Source organism: Protopterus annectens, chromosome 7.part0 (assembly GCF_019279795.1).
Source record: "Protopterus annectens isolate FY-2018-M chromosome 7.part0, PAN1.0, whole genome shotgun sequence".
NCBI lineage: Eukaryota > Metazoa > Chordata > Ceratodontiformes > Protopteridae > Protopterus > Protopterus annectens.
Genome location: NC_056739.1, coordinates 1,417,526,896 through 1,417,542,522, shown reverse-complemented (window position 1 = coordinate 1,417,542,522; position 15,627 = coordinate 1,417,526,896).

Sequence of the window (15,627 nt, the reverse complement as noted above, 5' to 3'; positions counted from 1 at the left end):
TGCATGATTCAGTCATTAATTGCTGTCTTCACTATAACGTAATTGCACTGCAACACAAGACTAGATTTGAACCCAGGACTGTGTGCAGCAAAATGTACTACATGCAAAGCATTTAATAGACTGAACTACTAAGTCACTGCTACAGCAGGTGTATTTGCAAGGTATATGTGCAGACCTACAGGCTGTGACACACATTATCTGCATCCATCAGTATGTGCATGGCTTTCTGTGGCTGTATTTCTGCACCAAGGTCCAAGTTGAACATGTTCCTTGCCATTGCTGCATTAGCAGGTGCTTTTCTACATGTTGCTGATACAAGGGCACATTCATCTGCTATCACAGGCCTCACATATCCATTTTATGTCTTTGGATGTCTGCTGGTGCATTATTGCACCAGAGTCCAAGGAACACTTCCATTTTTCCCATTAATTTTTAATTCCAGTTTATGGAGTGCGGCACAGCATGCAGATCTGCTGAGAGATACCTAATGACTGTAAGTGGCAATCACTATGTTTTGAAGAAAACCCCTGTTTTATCTGTGTGACATGGCAGGTTAATGCTGTATGATGAGCCTGAGTTTGAAACATGGCAGAGGTTCATAAGTTCATAGATTAGTACTAAGCTAACTGCCCTTGCGAGCCATTTTAAGCCTAGCCAATTATCTCTTGTAAGACTCAAACCCTGCACCTTGTGTTTGTAAGGCAAACACCTTAACCATTAGGCCACCCTCCCAACCCTGGTGTTTATTTTGTACATGTGACTTACATTATTATAAACACATTTACACATTAGAGCTCTATTTAGCTGAGCTTAGCAAAGCTGCCCGACATGGTGTGATGAGTAGCTCTGCGCTAAAAAATATAAAGGAAAGAAAAAAGGGGAGATAGGAAAGTAGTGAAATGGGGGCAAGCAGGAGGAAAACATACTGAAAGGCAGGTAGGGATGTACAGAAAGGGTGTAGGAAAGAACCATAGCTATCCATTTCTTGTGCAGCAACAGCTGTGCACTGTAACAGATTTTGTAGATGAATTTGAATTCTCAAACCCCAGAGAGAGGGGTGAGGACAACATAACAGTGTTGTCAAACCAATTGGACCAAATTCCTTGTGTCCAGTTGAAACATGTGTGAAATGGAGAGCTATTTATGGGGAGATATTTTTTTTGGGGTGGACAGGTGCCAAATATATATTTTTTTAAGGTAAGAGTGGAATGTTGGGGAAGGGACTTAGGTACATTTGGGGAGGTAAGTTGGGTAGGAGAGGATGCATTCACAGACAGACAAGACAGCAGACAGGGGCAATGTGTGACATATAAGGTAGGTGAACACCTTGGATGGGGAGGGTGTTGTGGAATCCAAGTTGCACATGCCTCCAGTTGGCAGCAGCGTTACTCATGTCCCCACCAACAGAACTGTTGACACTGCTTCTTCACTGCCCCATGGGTGGCTGTGCTGGAGGCTGGGAGTCAGGGAAGGCTGCCCCACCAGGTTGACCAGAATGCCCTCAACCTGGCACAGGCAGCATTTATACCTCCAATGAACAATCCTGAGCACCATGACCAGCAGTTCAGACTGGGTGACAACACCCCCACCACTACCAATGTCAGGGGGGAGTAGGGCCCCATTCCATGAGGTGGTCCCACCCAATGCCACAGGTGATGCAGGGGCAGTGGAGGGGCCACCAAGGTCTCGGTCCCAGATGTCCTAGGACCCAATGCCATGGCTGGTTGAGGCAAGGTATGTGGATCACCTAGAACTGGCCTACCCTGATGTGCTGTAGTAACTGAGGTATCGCAATAAGTATAGGTTACTTGTGAATAAATCATTGTTAGTTATAACAGCATGGCAAAACATTGGCAATAACCCAATCACATATCAGTGCATATTATGTAAAACACAGTCAGTATGTTAACAGCATGTCAATAACATTTACAGTATAACACCAACAAAATAGGTAATTTAACAAGATATGTTAATATGCAACCATTATAAAACAATACAATAATAAAACATGTCCCAAAATACAGTTAATGTTACAACATATATTAATAGTAAACCATAACCAATGAATAATAATAAGAAATAAATGTATATTAGTGGTGGGTAGAGAGAGAAAAACAGTCCATTAGCATCATTTCTGGTTATTTCTTTCACAACAGTACTATTACCTATTCTACGTATCTGTATTTTATGTATGTGTACAGTGACTATAAGTCTCGTATAGCTGATGTAACACTTACATACCTCTCAAGTGCTTTGTATGGGGCACTATGGGTCAAACAGTAACAACTGTGGGTACACAACTACACAGAACACATGCACATCAGGTGGACCTATGTAATTACCAAGGTGTTCTGTGGGCTGATTTGTTGATACTTTGCAATCCAGGTAATCATTTCCATGGTTATCCTGTGACAGATGGATTATGCATTATTAATTACATAACGTGAAATCGTGACACTTGAGAGGCATGTATGTGTATAGTACAGACAGTAAACAGCTGTCATGCCTTGGTTGGCAGCCATGGGAATAGAACCCAGTAGCAGTGACTGCAGGGGTCATCTGCATAGGATGTACTAATTAATTGCAGCAACTTTTAATAGACACTCCAGGCATACAGCCATACTGGGACTACACATTTTATTTCTGACTGAACATTGCTGATGAAAACATTCTTGCTAACAATTTTAACAGTATGTGACATGATGAACATATTCGTGCTAACAATCTAAACAGTCTGTGACATCTAAACACAGATTTATCTACTCATAATATGGGCTACCTCACCCATTTACCTGCAGTTCCTGTGGAGAGAGCAACTGTGAGAATTATGTGACTGCTACTGTAATATGCTCTACTCTTTGGCATACCGCCTGCTCAGAGGCGATCTGTGCCTGACGTATAAAGCCATGTCCAACCCGGAATTAATGGACATGCTGCACCTCAGAAAATCCAAATCCTATCGAGCTACGCACTCGATAGACTTGAACCTCAGCACTGAAATAAATAGGACATGCTGGAGGGACAGATTCATAACCCAGAGGCTCCCTTCACTCTGGAATAAAATCCCAGTCCAGGTTAGGCAGAGTCCCTCATTGACTCTCTTCAAGAGGAATCTTGATGAGTGGATGGGAGATCGTAGGTTTACCCCGGGTATCACTTCTGTGTCACTGTTAGACAGAGGCATAGTATACTAACCTCGAAAAAGGGCATAGCAAAATTCATTTAAAATGGGTGGCGAAAGCCGAACACACTCTGGCTAGGCTTATAAATGCCCTAGGGCAGATAGCCTAGTATGAACCTATGAACCTACAGACCACTGGATTTGAACCCTGGGCTGTATGTGGCAAAATTAACTATATACAGAGCATTTAACAAACTGAGCTACTGAGTCACTGTTGGTTGATTACTGACTGGCTGATATTTTCCTAGAGCTCACCTAGAAACATAATATGACCTGGTAGTACTATTACATTGTTATACGGGACTGCAGTGACAGTAGAATGCACGTGCATGAAATGCAAGCATAACACAGATAGTAGGTAAGCTATATTTCAGTATCAAATATGTGAAGTCAACAATATCACCTCATGGAGTGGGGCACCTCATCCATTTACCTTTATTGCCTGATGTCTGTGGATGACAGAGCATTATGTGACCAATACTGCCCTAGAGATGGCCTTAAACAACGAGTTAACCAATGCAATTTGCAGCCATTAGATTTTCATTCTACAGCAATTACAATGTTATACTTGACTGCAGCTCCTTACCATACAGCCTCGATGGATACAGTTCTACTGCAATGGATATGACAACACAATCCTGATGTATACCATATTCCTAGGTGTTATTGGTATTGTTTCATGTTTTTATTGCACTACAGTTAACATTATTCATTCATTGTAATACACATCAAATTCCACATTTATTGTACTGCAAACATTATTTTATAGACTTAAGTGCAGTTATTGGTATTGTTTCATGTTTTTATTGCAGTACAGTTGGTATTATTCATTTATTGCACTACAGACTTTACTGTATATACTTTAATGAAGTCATTGGTATTGTTTCTGTTTTTCTGCACTACAGTTGGAATTTTTCATTTATTGCACTACTGTTATAAGTCAACCATTTATTGCACTTAAGACTGTATGGCATATACTTTATTGTTGTTGATGATTTACTCTTTCTTGCTTATTTCACTACAGTTAGCATAATACATCTGTACTCACCACACCCATGGAGCAACCTGGCCAAGTGCCTGGCCTGCGACTCAACATTGCGATCCCTCTCAGCTGCAGGTATTGGGAGAGAAGCACACCATCATGCATACCAGTTTTACAAACATTCAGAGTACATATTGGTAAAACAGAAGAAAAAGTGCTTACATGCTTGTGGGGCATTCCCTGCCCTAGCTTCTTGGACTAAGATGTCCAAGAGTCCCCTCTTCTGTCTTTTCAGGTCATCATGGTGGTGACGATACTGCTCACCTGTGGGGGAGAAACCCAATGACACTGGTGAGCCCTCTGGCCAGCTGGTCCCAGACCTCTGCCTTACACTCCGAGCCCTGAAAACTGCCCTGCAGCAGCCTGTCTGCATGGTTTTGTATAAGGACCCAAACCATGACTCTGGACTCCAGAATGCCCTATCGCTGTACCCAAAAGCCAGCACCTTCACCACTGCCAGCCGTTGTATACTGTCAGTGATAGAGCTCCAATGGATTCTGCTGTATTCCCGCCTATTGGGATTAATATAGCCTGTTTTCCTGCCCTTACACATTGTTGGGCAACATTCAAAAACGCACTGCATCGCTTAGAAGCACGCAAATCAGCTAAGCAGCTCACAGACATTGGCAGCTGTGGCCATGTTTATGTGATGCTTAAAAGGTCTAAGCACCGCTGAGCAGAGCTTTTTAGCAGAGTGCAGCGGAGCCATCTTTTATAACAAAAATGAATGATATGTATATCAAAACTAAGTGCATATTTTCCCTTCCATGTATTCAAACCCTGGACCTACTGCACATGAAGCCATAACTCTATTCATTTAGCTATGGGAATACTAAGAAATCTGGTATACATTCACATATACCACTGAGCTACCTATAAGCAGTGCTGAGCATCGCGCCACACCATGCAAACACGCTTAGACATGTTGAAACATACCTTTAAATACATAATTAATTACATCCAGTTTCTATTTTTAGATGTCTGGCAGGTGTTTGGTATCTTATATGTGAGAGCAGCTTGGCACTGCTGCACTCTGAGCAGGGCAAATATGCTTTCTTAAAAAAAAATGTAAAATAAAACAAAGGAAAAAAAACAAAGAACATTGTAGGGAGTCTCATACTCATCTGCAGCCACTGTTAGCATTACACCTGTCCCTGCACTGATTCAATAACTGTGTTCCTTGGCTCTCCCTCAGCAACATGCCATCGTTAATTTGCATGGCGCGCTGCTGAGAGGGAACCGTGACAATGGACATGGATATATTCTGTGTAGGCTCAACACGATACCTACATAGATTCTACTAAATCCTGGGGAGTGACTTTTTCAGAATTTCCACAGCCTCTGTTTGTGATTTTCAGATAGCTGGGTAAAATTTAGCAAATATTGAAAAATTTGATTATATATTTAGAAAATATATCTCATTTCATATGCTACTGTATATGGTCTGCATTTGATAAGAGCAATATTTTTGTGAGCTTTACTATACTTCTGTCTAGCATGCTCTACCACTTTATATATACAGGTTGTAAACTTGCAAAAACACACCTTAAGACTTTGGAAAAGTCCCAATTGCCTAAACATTTGTTGTGCTCTTCTTTATTTGCATTTCAGCACATCAATCATTTTTTTTGAAGTTGCAGCATTTCTGAAAATCTTGCCAACACTGGAGCTGTACCTTGCCCAGTCAAAATCTGCAATGGAATCTGTATCAGCAGGTCTTCAAAATTTGAATTTTATTCTCCAGGAAATGACAAAATGAACAATGAGACAGGGATAAAATCAAAAAACAACTGACAATAAAACAAGGGACACAGAAGTGTCTCTATTACTAAGATTTTCTGATTGTCATCTACACACACACACACACACACACACACACACACACACACACACACACACACACACACACACACACACACATACATACACACACACACACTCATGCAAACACTTGGACTCTCATATGCATGAAATCTATGGAGAATTTTCCATTTATAAAATAAGGGTGAATTTATATTTAAAAAAAGATGTCAGTAGTTCTTATTTAAACTGAACTCTCTTTCTATGTTTTGTGAGCTATTGATGAAAATGCGCATTAATAAGCATCTCTCTAATACAGAAATCACATAGAGACATAATCTGAGGCATTTGTAAATATTTGAATTTTTTGTGGATCATACCTTTCTATGAGTTTGGGTTGTAGCATTTCAGATTCAGTCATGAGTGTAGTGTAGGCTGTGAAAAAAGCATTTTCTTCACTTACAGTAAAATAAGTAAGTGGGATATGCACATATACTAAAGCAACAGCCCTTACCTCTTCAATACACATTCACTATGTGGGATTAATTAAAACCCTTACCTTTTGATATAGGTTTAATATATATACATATATATATATATATATATATATACATATGTGTGTCTGTGTGTATATCTGTATATATATATATATATATATATATATATATATATATATATTTATATATATCCTATGTTATTCACTGTAGAAATAATGACATGAGATATAAATCTTCTGATTAGTACATTTTCATACAGAAACTATCAGAAATGTTTGTCAAGGGTAAAAATCTTCTGATAGTTTATTAACATGCAGTGAAATGTCAAACCCTAACAGTCTATGCTTTAAGCATCAGGATTTACTCCTTTTTTGTCGGTTCTTTGTCAAGTAGCTAGTTTTGCATGCCAGTCAACTCCTGATACTGTCCATATACCCCAGATTATTCTACTGTACCCAAAATCTATCTAGAATTGAGTACCCATTTGTCTTTTCTCCACAAAGCTGAAGAGGTTACCACTGATCCCCAGAAGCCACTTGTTTTAAGTAACATTGAGAATAGTCTCTACCAGCATGTAATGCAAGCACTGTTTTTAAGTCGGTCAGTTATAGATCAGTTATAGACATCACAGCAGGGCACGTCTGCATGGGAAACTCCAGATGCTATGCTAGAATCTCCAGTCTGTATAAGAATCATGGCCTCATGTCCAGTCTGTATAAGAATCATGGCCTCATGTCCAGTCTGTATAGGAATCATGGCCTCATGTCCAGTCTGTATAAGAATCATGGCCTCATGTCCAGTCTGTATAAGAATCATGGCCTCATGTCCAGTCTGTATAAGTATCATGGCCTCATGTCCAGTCTGTATAGGAATCATGGCCTCATGTCCAGTCTGTATAAGAATCATGGCCTCATGTCCAGTCTGTATAAGAATCATGGCCTCATGTGTAGATAATGAGATTCAGAAAAATTCTGTGTTAATGAACCCCATTATCTAAGCATGACATGTGACACCTCAAAAATATGCTGCAGAGTGCTGTTGATTGTCAAATGTTCCCAGAATCCAACTGCAGTGGAAACACGGGTATTTAGCCTTACACATAAATTGAGATGTCACTCCTCAAAGTTGATCAATGCCAAGCACCATTAGTAACTTGGATGCAAAGATCCTGTCACTTGTACTTTTATTTTTGCAAACACACTTTCTCTTTTTATCACACACACACTTGCACACACACACACACACACACACACACACACACACACACACACACACACACACACACACACACACACACACTCAGATGTGTTCACTTTGTTGACTATCCACATCTCAGACATTTGTCTGTGACAGATGGATGATTTAATACATAAATGTTAATCATCATAATGTAATTTAACTTGTTGCTTTCAGGTGCACACTAAGCTATTACAAAACATGCATTCAAGAATGAACACGCACACACACACTCTCACAGGTCTTTGCAACTGCAGTCACATACTTTGATTCTGCTTTGTATTTACTTGGGTTGATGATGGTGATGATGGTCATGTATAATCTGAGAAAACATCACGTTCAAAGTAATATTGATTTCTGATTGCAGAAATAATCAGAGGTGTTGATGAACATGGTAATATTGTGCTGCACTTCATAGCTTTTGCTGCTAACCATGGCATTTTAAATAGACACCCAGGAAAAGAGACACTTCTGTTTAATTGGCTTGCCTGCTAACAAACATATAAAAGAAATCAAACAGAAATGTAAGCCTCAGTACATGGTTTTAGTGCAGGAATAGGTGCACTTCTTCCACTGTACACTCCTATAGATTAATCACCCCTTTGGAATGCTGAGTGACATGTGGTGATTATCGATTCTCTAAATCCATTTTCTAAGGCAAAATTAAGAATAAGCTATTAAATAGGTTCCCACAAATATGACATTGCATCATGTGAGGAGACTCACCATAAATGGAATTGTACATCAGCACAGAAACTAGCAATGTACATTGGATCTGCTCTAACAGATCTCATTTGGATCCCAGCTCTTTTGTAGTGCTCAAGAATGCATCAGTATTGCAGATGGGTAGGACATGTATTCATCAATAGCAAAGCAAGGAAATGGCATTTATGATATGAATCTTTTAGGAGAAAAAGCACTACCATCTATCTTAATGTTAGCAATACAAGGATATTTTTTACCTTTACAGCTTGCTAACACTGCAACTCTCAACACGGCCCGTGGTTTAGAAACTGGTGGATGGACAGACATACATAATGCTAGTAAAGGGAGCCTTATGTTCTATCTATAGAAGACTTACAGTATATCTAATCTGTCATAATGTTATATATAGCTCTCTTCAGCTTCTTGATCCATCCCATTTATTGGTACAGTTTACATAGTTTGTAAAGTTTTGAATACTACTTGCTGCACATCCCCATCACTTATAGTTGATTTTCCTCAGATAGCTTGAAAAACTCTTTATCCCAACTTGCCCTGTTATTTTCAGCTACATACAACCTCTGGTCGTTCTGTATATATATATATTTATTTACTAAGTTATATGCATTCCTCTATGGTTTATTGTTTTCTGCACTGTCACTGCAGAAAGGTGTCTTGCATCTTCAGTTCTACTTTTTTCTGTCACTAACCATTATATCTGAATAATTTGTCAGTATTTAATGTAATTATGTTTTTTATACCAGAGTAACAGTGACATATACCTTCAGTAGAATGTCACTTCATAATCTTTCATGCAATCTTATTTTGTTCTCAAGTACCCTTTCTGTCAAAATAGGTCATTCTTTACTTTCATTAATGGAAGTCCTCTACTTAGGGCAGAACTAAATGAATTATTACCCTGGCAGCTTTCCATTGTACCCTTATCTTGATACATCTCTCACTGTGAACATTAAATGTTAACTGCTCAGACACTAATTAATCAAGCCAAAATGACAAAAAATATATTAAAAAAATAGCAATATCTGCATCTGGGCTTATCACTTTTTTTCTGCTGTGCATTAAGAAGTGCATTAAAGCATCATCTGTACCATTACTTCAGCTACTCAGGTATTTTATTATCAGATGTCATATTTGCCCGGAATTAAAAAAATCCCATTGCTTCTAAGAAGGTGATGTGAATAGAGTGATTTAGTTGCATGTTATAGATTTAACTGAGCAGTTTTAACAAAAAAATACTCTCCTAGTGACCTTTACCTATTAATCATCAGAGGAGTTGATGAACATGGTAATATTGTGTTGCACTTCATAGATTTTATTCCGTAATTCTGAGAAATAAGAACTGTTTTTACTGTTCCTTACATACCATTTTTTAAGGATTCCTCTAAGTAAAATTAATGTTGTGGAACAAAATCTATCACAACTATTGCAAGAAGAACAAGAAAAAAAGAGAGAGCCATTCAGTAAACACCTATATATAGGATTGTGATTAAATTACACTGAGGGACCTTTTAATATTGGTAAGAAAATGTCTAGAACAGTCCACCATACACTGTAGATACATCTTCTCATGCAGACTGGATATAGAGAGATTCCTTAAGTAAATAAATGCCATGCTTTTTCTAATTACAGACAGCACATTACTGAAATGTATACATAAAAAACCTGAATTCCTTCAATAGCATTTCTCGAATAGAGACTGCACCTGCAGTGATTCTCAGTAGAAAGCTATGATCAGTGAGGAGTATCTAAGGCAATTGTACTCAGAGACCTGCAGCCTCGTTCACTTTATACCGGGCATAGGATAAGGTAGCTCCTCTCCTGATGAAGACATACATGCGAATATTGTTATTCTAGTCTAGAATCATTTATAATCCCAGAAAACATCATGTTTCAAGTAATATTGTTCATTCAAATATTGCATAAACTCTCCAAACTTTTAATGGAAAATTTTAAAATGGGAAAATGACTGACTTTTCTTGCATTCAGTGTAAAGAAAAATGTAATTAATAATTCTGAAATAGCACAGCAAAATAACTTACTTGAGGAAAGTGGGCAAGAAAGTTATGTCAGGTCATTTAACTGAACTTCCAAACTATCAAAAATGTTTTAGAAAGGGGAATGCATTTTTAACTTTCTAACAGCCACATGATGCATTAATGCTTATCCTATATTTAATGAAAATCATGAACTAGGTATTAGTAAAATCATATTAGCCATACATTGTATAATTAACACTAGAGATAATGATGCCAGGAGTTTAGACAACATTTAAAAGTGATTAATATGCATGTGCCAGAACCCAGTACATAAAAGACAAATAATAAAATGTATTCTTTTGTACGAATCTTACTTCTCCAGAAAGCAGTTGTGAAATATGCATTTGCTTGAAACTGGCTATTTAAAACAGGATAAATCATCATCATCATCATCATCAACCACTTTTTCCCATTGTTTATGTGAAGTCATCGTGGCACATCAACTGCCACCATCTCTCTCAATTTAATATCACTCAGTCATGCCTTACTGTCACAGGTATTACCTTACACATTTCCTCCATCTCTTTACTGTATGTCCCTGTTTCATCTTGCCTTCTTCTTGCCTGTCCCAGATCTTCTTAACAAGATTGGATTTTGCTTTCCTGCATATGTGCCCGAGCCACTGCAATCTGTTCTTTTTGACCTTGATTGCAATATACTATGATATCCTTATTTCTTCATCTGTCCCACAGTGTGCATCCTACCACCCATCACAGGTACTTCATCTCCATCACCTCTAGCTTCCTCAGCTGCTCTGCCTTCACTGCCCAGGTTTCTGTACCATGAGGTAGTACAAGTGGCACCACTGTTTTATTCACCTTATTTTTCAGCTTCTTTGGCATTCTTCTGTCATACAGTACCCCTAACACTTTATGCCTGTTGGCTGCAGTCTCTCTGATTATAGCTTTGACCTCCTTATTCAGACTTCTCTTTTTTCTCAACAACCCCTCCCAGGTACTTGAAACTGTTCACTTGTTCCACTATTTCCCCTTCTCTCTTAATTCTCACAATCTTCTGATTTTCCTGTTTGTTGGCATTATAACTGTCTAATCTGTATTCAGTTTCTTCCCATGTGCCTTTAACTTTGAATTCCATTCTCATTTCATTTGCTGATGTTATTGTTTAGAGTCTGCCTGTAATGCCACATTGTCTGCATACAGCAACTTTGTTGATCTGTCCCCTCTGACCTGTTTGCTAATTTAGACTATCACCAATATGAACAACTGTGGGGTCAGAGCTGAACTCTGATGTACACCTACTCTCACTGGCAGTCCTTCTGTGAGTCCAAACACTATTCATACTTGTGTCACTGAGTCCTTGTACACAGCCTATACTAATTCTACTAATGTTTCTGGGATGGTGAACTATCATAGTATTGCCAAAATCAACTTTCTTGGGACCTTGTCATATGTTTTTTCCAAGTCTCAGACTGCCCAGTTGGACTCTTTCCTCATGTCTAGCTCCTTCTCAACTGTCTGTCTTACTGCAAACATCAGGTCAATTTTGTTACATCCTGATCTGAATCCAAAGTACTCATCTTCCACCTAATTTGTACTGTTCTGTGCAATTGTTTATCAATCACCCTCTCCAGAATATTCAAGTAATGTGACAGGAGTATCATACTGCTTAACTGCCCATAGCTATGGACGACTCTTGTTTTTGTTCAATGGCACGAGTATACTTAATCTCCAGTGTTCTGGGATACACCTTTCTTTCTATATTGCTATGAATACTCTCAGCAGCCATTTTCCCCTAACTCACCCAACTTCATCACCATATCTGGCATGACCTGATCTGAGTTTTTACATGAATTAAGATCCCTTCCATTTGCTTTCCTTCAAAGTGTATACACTTCTTATGACAGGGTTTTGTTAATTTTACACATATATTTACTTTCTTTTTTTCTAGTGATAGAAGGATACTCGCTGATGTTCTGGGAAATATGCTAGTGCCAGGTCAAACTTGCAGTTACTTTTCTTATTGATAGTGACTTTAAAGTGTAGCTTATAAATGGTGACGCTTAGCAGGACCTGCTATTCTGTTTGTCTGGTTTGCTCTTGGATGCATTGTTTTGCTACTAACTTGCTACTGGGTTGGTCATTTCCTGCAAGGTTTGACTCTGACATAAGTTCCAAATACATCAGGGAAGTGTTTTTTTTTAATCCAATTCCACCTGTGTGCATTTAAAGTGTATTTACTGCTAATTAGTTAATACCGTTTAACGTGGCACAGCTTTGTGAATCTGGGACACTTTTTTGACTATTTTCTTATGAGCATATGACATTGTTTTATATTCGGAGTTGAGAGTAACTCCAGATTCAAATTGTAGTTTTTTTTTCTGATTGGCTGTGACTTTTAAATATAGTTTTCAAATTATGCTACACAATGTTACCTGATACTCTGTTTAGTTTGGCTGTTATGTGCTGTATGACATTGCCACAAGCTGTTACTGTACTGATCAGGTCTAACCAGATTTGACCTTCAACATTTACTGAAGTGAAGTGCAATGCACTGAGTGTATGCATTATATAATTATCTAAAATTCCCTACATTCATTTTGGATGCTTACCTGTTCTGCTGTTCATGCCCCTTCACAGAGTGCATGTGGGGTGACTGTGCCCTTCACCCCCATCCTAGCTACATTTCTGGTTTTATACAATACACCACTACAGTAGTAGAAAAGCAATACATGGTTTCCAAATAACAGTACAGTCAACATTGAACAAGCAGTAAAAATCACATACTGTGTTTTCTACATTATGCAATGACCCCCCATTAATATTCAAAAACGTGCACGCTGATTGGTCAGAGTGCACGTTGTAAATCAGAGTTATAGTAATGGAAAAAGGTCCGGTCGCCCGGACTTTTTCCATTACTATAACTCTTTTTTTACAGCAACGGAGAACGCAAGATCTCCATTGCTTCAAACTGTCTCCCTATGTTAAAGGAGTTTAACATAGCGAGACAGCTTTAAAAAAAGCAACGGAGATTCTCCGTTGCTTTTTTTAAAGCTGTCTCGCTATGTTAAACTCCTTTAACATAGCGAGACAGTTTGTAAAAAGCAACGGAGATCTTGCTTTCTCTGTTGCTTTTTTCAAAACTGTCTTGCTATGCTAAATGGGTTTAACATAGAGAGACAGCTTTAAAAAAAAGCAATGGAGATTTCCGTTGCTTTTTTTAAAGCTGTCACGCTATGTTAAACCCATTTAACAAAGCGAAACAGTTTGTAAAAAAGCAACGGAGATCTTGCTTTCTCCATTGCTTCCACACACAGTTCTGATATACTGCATATGCATGCGCAGTACATCAGAACTGCCGCAGAATACCAGACAGCTGCGGAAGGGCAGCAAGGAGGCATTATACAATGCCATTATTTAAGAAAAATAATTATTTTTTTCTTAAATAATGTCATTGTATAATAGCAATAACCCACTTCTGGGTGTGGGTAATGCTGGATTTATCCACGGTTGGCTTTATTTGGCCACTTGGGCTTTGCCCTCATGACCAAACCACACCAACCGTGGGTAAATCCAGCATTACCCACACTCAGGCATGGGTTATTGCTATAATGGCAAACATCTACTTTACTGAGGAATTTTCTTGCAGTCAAAACTTTTTCAATTTCACTTTATCATACTTTTTTAAAACCACATTTTCATGTATTATCTGAGATGACAGTACATTCTGGTAGTTATTTTATTTTTATTTCAGTGTGCCCATTAGTATGCATAGGTTGTGGGAGTGTGGTGACCAAGTCCCCCCGCATGGAAGTTAATGAAGGCCTTCATCCTTGAAAGAATTTATTTTATCATTTTTCAAATTATACTTGATCCTGAAACATCATTGAGGTGTGGCTTGTTTTAGGATGATTTGATTGCTCATAGGGAAACCACCACAACAGTAGGCTCAAATTCTATCAATAATACAACTGAAGGATGGTTTGAATATCGCACACCATGTATATCAAGGCTTGATTGACACCAATAGAAGGAAGAGACATGGCTTAGATACCATAAAACCTGCACTTCAGTCATCTGGCTCAGGCCCTAGTTCCACACAATGATTGCCTGTATAACTTCTCATACTTGGTTACCACACATTTGTATGCAGCCAAATATAGTTATTGTTAATAAGTTGCCTAAGTACAAAGGGATATTTAGAAAATAATAGCTGTTGATGGAATTGATGTGGTATGAGACCAGGAAGGAGTTCTGACAGCAACAGCAACTTAAGCAAATTAATGTGCAGACTGGAAAACACTTATTGTTAAAAAAAGTTTGGCTTAAGAATGCAAGGCAGTTTAGCTGGTAGTAAGTTGTTCTTAAAGACAAAAATAATCAGTCCTCAACACATGGCAGCTTACACCCTAGCTGGACTACCAGCTACAACCATTATTAACCAAATGGGATAGGTTAGCACAGAAAGAGGAATTGGCTAGGCTTAAAATGGCCTGAAGGGCATCTAGCCTAGTACTTACCTAGGAGCCTATGAACCTGTCCACCTAACAAGCTTAATTTACAAAGCCTCATAGCATATTATATTTGTTATCATAAACATCTATATAAAACCTCTTATTAATCTAGAGCAGCAAAAACATGGTTTTGTCAAAGGAAAATTAGGTTTACTAATTTAGAAAACTTCAGAGAACTGAAGTTATAGATAGCAGCCATGCAGTTAGTACAGTATGTCTGGAGCTACTCAAGCCCTTTGATGCTATTCCCTGTGCTGCAATTGTAAACAAGCTTAAAAGACTACATACAGATGTTTACACTGAAAGCTGGATAGCAAAGCTGCTGGCAGAGATAGACAGAGACAGAGAGAGAGAGAGAGAGAGAGAGAGAGGTAACATAGTTAAAGTACCATGTGGCACCTAAGAAAGCAAAAAGGTGACTAATGGCATTCCTCTGGACCCCTTCTCTTCAGCATCTATTTCTCAGATCTCCAAGTCAGTGACACAGATATATAGCTTACTAAAGTTGCCACTGACTGTTACCTGGGTGTTGTCATTAACTCAGCATACCATACAATTTACTACAGCAAGGGCTAAACAGTATGTGTCAATCATATATTTGTAAGCTGTGTGCATAATATGATGTTATGCTTTTTGTTTTC